Raw genomic sequence first — 5,439 nt, 5'->3', positions numbered from 1 at the left:
GGGGGGGGGGGGGGGGGGGGGGGGGGGGGGATCATATACAGTAATTAAAATTGTAAAGCCGAGTTGACAATTGTCTTGAAAAATAACAATGCAAAAAAAAAAACATTAAGGGTACCAAAAATAGATTTCATTAAATGTATGCAAAAAAGTGACATACAACAATCTAAAAACTAGAACACATGCTCATTAGCTTGGCTTATGAATAATAATTAGGCGATTATTTGTTAAAAGGAAGGTGAGTGGTCTCTAGAGATAATAGATTAATTGATTCAGCCTGTGTCAAAGTGACAATGTACTGTGTAATAATGGCTCCCCATGATTCAAAATATAATTTGTCAGAATTTTCTTTTGATTTGGGGGTGAAATATGACTCTATAAGCAACATTTCTGTAAAGTTAGATACTGATTTGATTAGATGACCATTACTTGACAGCTAAAGACCACCTGAGATGCACTGCATAATGCATATGGACTAAACTACCAATTAATGAGATATTTAAAACTGTCACTGACATTCACTTAAGTGTTCTCCATGCTTTTGGCCTGCTTCACATTCTTTCTATGAGTTCCCAGAATAAGAGGTATTGTGTTACTGTCTTTCAAGGAGGATTTTGTCAGTATTACCTCTGCGTTTATGTGCTCAGTGTCTCTGGAGGACGATGGAATTAGACCTTCCACATTCAGTCTTCCCCATTTACCCTTCACCCCACAGTGTCCAGACAGCAATAATGACAGGAAACCTGAAAAGTGGTTCCGAGTGACATGAGAACGAACAAGGCCAAAGTTCTGTACTGCACTGGTGGCACAACTCTGCTTCAAATTGAATTAGAGAAAACATACAGGTTGATTTCAGCATACAGCACTTAAGAAGTCAAAGCAAAGCATGTTGCTTATGCTATCTGTTTCCAATATGCTCATGCTATTCACTTTGGAGTGCTAGGATAATAGCCCTTCACTTATTAGCTTATTTCCAGAGCAGTTTCTTTGCATTTTATTTCATTTGAGTGACATGTTCGTACATTCAGAGTATAAAAAGTGCAGAGGATATGACAGATATCCACATACAAATTGATCACAGACAGCAAAGTTAGCTGTCAATTTTAGCACGACAAGGTCATGTGCACACACAAAGCCTTCTGCCCTTAGTAACATCAGCTTATACTCAGACACTGAGAGAGAAAAGCACGAAAAGTCAAGACCATGACCATAACCTCACCTCACCACAACTGAACAATAGGCAAGGGTGAGGGATTGAGTGTGTGCTAATGCATTTCTTGTTGCTCAGGCCCAGACTGAATCTGCAGACTTTAATGCATTTTCTGTGCTGATTTAACATGAAAAAATTTGTTAAATGCAGTGGTACTAAATTGCTACACTTTTTTTTTGGGATTTACTTTCATATTTACTGGCACTCTACCTGTACTCTGCACAACGACAATTAAATACTAAATTAAACATTATACTAGCCTACTATCTAAACAGAAGTTCAAATATCAATTTAATATTCAAATATTATTATAGTGCAAGAACAAATAGTTGATGAGGACAAGAAATACCATGTAGTGCATGACACAGTGTTGTTCAAATATGAGCCCACTTTAAAAAAAGCTAGGATTTCAGGTTTAAATTAAATTCTGAAATAAACAGAATTTTACCATTTTTAAAGATTTGTTTATTTTAAGGTGTCTTTGTTAAAGGGCAATTAAACAATTGGTGAGTTTATTTAATTAACAACACATTTAGTATAGGTTTAAGGTTGGCTTAGGGTTAGATGCTTGTAATTACTCATAATTTAAAGAAAATAAAAATGATGATGGCACCCTTTCAAACGTTACTAATATGTACCATTTAGGTACTAATATGCATCCATTAAAGGTAAATAGGGTACAAAGATGTACCTTTTGAAAGGGCACTGCCCCAGACACAGCTTTTGCACACTTTGTTTTGAGAAATGCTAAGAAATCCTGAAATTTGAGTAACTTTACAACAAGGTCTCATTTTTTAACATTAGTTAATAACATTATTTAACATGAACTTACAAAAAACTATATTTATACGGCTTAATAAATCTTAAATTTTAACATTTATTAACACATTTTTTGAATTAAAAGTTATATCTGGTAACATGATTTAATGCTCCGCATTGTTAAGTAACAATACAGGGTACATTAAGGGTACTTCATGTTACCCAGTGCACTAACTAATGCCAACACATGAGATCGTATTGTATATTGCATTTTACAGTGTTATCAATTCATGTAAATGTTTCAATTCAACCTTTCACTCATTATTAAGCTGCTCATTTATAACGATGAAAAGTATTAATGCAAAACTGAAGCATTTTCACAAGTGGACTCTGCACTACAGACATTTTTAGCTGAAGGCATAATTAAATAAGCCAAAATATATAATAAACAAACATACGGGGGTCAGGAGGTGTAGTAGTTTGTAAATAATGCATAATTGAGTTGAGCATGTGGGATGGTTTATACCTCAATGACTCAACTGGTAGAAGAGTGACAATTATGTATGAAATACAGACATGACTTCATGAGAGCTAGCATGCGGCAAAGACATAACAGAACGATGGCACATGCGGTGCTGCTGTCATAATTTTTCTCTGTGGGAAATAACGCTGCCTAGAGATAATGTCTCGTATGCCACTGTAAGTACAAAGCATAAAACATCAATGGCTGGAAACTCTTCCACCATTGCATCCCTCATTGCACTGTCATCAGACAGGCAGCAAATACCGTGAAATGCAGTGCTTCAGTTCCTGGAGATAAACGGTTTTCACATACTGTGAATCTATTAAGATCTTCGGAAATGTGCACTCAGCAAGAGCACCTTCATTACCGACAGCGATGTCTCTTCCACCCCTTCAATATCACGACCATCTGTTTTCATACGAGACCAGAGCGAGCACAAGAGGCATATCACTTTTTTTATTTTTATAAATAAACTGTGAATCAACAAAACCACACAACAGGAAGCAATATTTCAAGCCTAATGGGAAAGTTAGAGGACAGCTGAGCTGAAAAGAAATGAAAACATACTTGAAATTATCTGAATGGCATGGCATTAGATACAAAATATTAAAAGTGCCTTCTGCAAACAAATGATAAATGACCTTTTCTCAGAATTAACAACTACTTTTAAAGCTCACCCAAAAACGAAAATTTGCTGAAAATGTACTCACCCTCAGGTCATCTAAGATGTAAATGAGTTTGTTTCTTCATCAATTTCTCCAAATCTGTTTTGATGAAGAAACAAACTCATTTACATCTTAGATGACCTGAGGATGACGCACGCATGCACACACACACACACGATGTGCAAAACTCAGCATTAGAACAGTCAATAGCAAACACTTAAACTAATAACAAAACCGTAGCTGATTCAGAAGCGCCAGATTGTCATAGCAAAGTCAGAATGACCTCCTCTCCTAGGTTCACAACACGTTCGTCCATAAAATGCATTGCTGTTCTGTTGTAAGTAATCTTAAAGATTCCTAAATGCATCTACTTTCGGAAGGCCAAATAAAGTGCTTTTGTTTTCGCCTAGAAACACACAGCGTCTCCCTGACATGCTGCTTCAACACTAACTGCGGTTACTGATGCCTTCTTTCTTTGCGTGCACATTTGGGCGGCATTATGCTAATATTTCCACATAGTGAGGTAGATATGTGGGGGCGTGTTAGAACGAGCCGTTTTAGGGGGGCGTGGCAGAGTCTTAACTTTGATAAAGAATATCTCTTTGGTTTTGAGACTTGTGTCTTTGCAACTTCAGGGATCTTATCTATGCACAATCAGCTTGTAACACTCCAAAGAGAAAGGAATACTTGAAATCGCATCATATGACCCCTTTAACGTGATGTTCATTTTGAACAGAGAAATTATAGGTCAATACTTAGGTCAAACCTAAGTATTCTTCTGCAGAAGTGCATGAAAAAAGAAAAAAAAAAACTCTTGAAATTTATATACCAGATACACCTGTGAGTTTAGCAATGGTAATGTCCTTCACAGCTGAGCGGATCCTCTCTGAAGTCAGACCTTCACCCTAGAGACACGTTTGCAGAAAGGTCACAGCAGGACAACTCTTCAGCCTTCACTGCCTCCTTCTACAACCACTGCATGAACTGTTCGATCAATAAGGTCCTTCCTTGCAAAGAGTTTAGAGAAAGTTACCAGAAACGTACAAAGTGCAGACAAACTCCAAAGTGCAGAAACTCATTGAGTAAAAGTGAAGGCAATTCTAAAAGTCTTTCAAACTGTTACTGCAATAATAATAATAATAATAATAATTAATAATTCATTACATTTATATAGCGCTTTTCTAGGCACTTAAAGCGCTTTACATTGTCAGGGGGTATCTCCTCATCCACCACCAGTGTGCAGCATCCACCTGGATGATGCGACGGCAGCCATAGTGCGCCAGAACGCCCACCACACACCAGCTTACTGGTGGAGAGGAAACCGAGTGATGAAGCCAATCAGCAGGTATGGGGATTGTTAGGAGGCCATGATGGTCAGAGGCCGATGGGCAAATTTGTTCCAGTAGAATATAATTAGTGAGTTTCAATGTCAGTTTGCATGAAACCTTGCATTTAGTCTCTGCTTCCCTTGGAATGCATATATGCAGTTATAACAATCTGAGTACAAATGAGAGACTAAGACATAGAAGGCAAGAAAATGTAAAATGTGAACAGATGGTGTATAGCCTCTTGCTTGTGTATAAACCTGGTGAAAGACATTTGGAGCTGCATTCCTGTTGGAATAGATTTACTGTTAAAGTGATCAAGAGGTTTCTAAGACGGCTACAAGGCATTTCTGGTTCTCCATCAGATTAATTTTCTGAAAAATCAAAGTCATCCCTTTCTGTATCTTATTAATTTTCCAATATATTCCAATGAAAGAACTGAAGGATTGTGACAAGTAATCCTGACATATTTACATTACATTTAGTCATTTAGCAGACGCTTTTATCCAAAGCGACTTACAAATGAGGACAATAAAAGCAGTCAAAACTAACAAAAGAGCAACAATATATAAGTGCAAATGACAAGTCTCGGTTAGCCTAACGCAGTACACGTAGCAAGGTGTATATACAGTATATGTATATATATATATATACAGTGGGTACGGAAAGTATTCAGACCCCCTTAAATTTTTCACTCTTTGTTATATTGCAGCCATTTGCTAAAATCATTTAAGTTAATTTTTTTCCTCAGAGTGAAACATTTAAGGGGGTCTGAATACTCTCCGTACCCACTGTATATATTACACATACATATATATATATATATATATATACATACATACATACACACACATACATACATATATATATATATATGTGTGTGTGTATATATATATATGTGCGTATATATGTGTGCATATATATATATATATATATATATATATATATTATACACACACA

This window comes from Sinocyclocheilus grahami, unplaced genomic scaffold (assembly GCF_001515645.1).
Source record: "Sinocyclocheilus grahami isolate Dianchi unplaced genomic scaffold, SAMN03320097.WGS_v1.1 scaffold240.1, whole genome shotgun sequence".
Classification (NCBI taxonomy): Eukaryota; Metazoa; Chordata; class Actinopteri; order Cypriniformes; family Cyprinidae; genus Sinocyclocheilus; species Sinocyclocheilus grahami.
Note: the sequence above shows the minus strand (reverse complement) of the source record.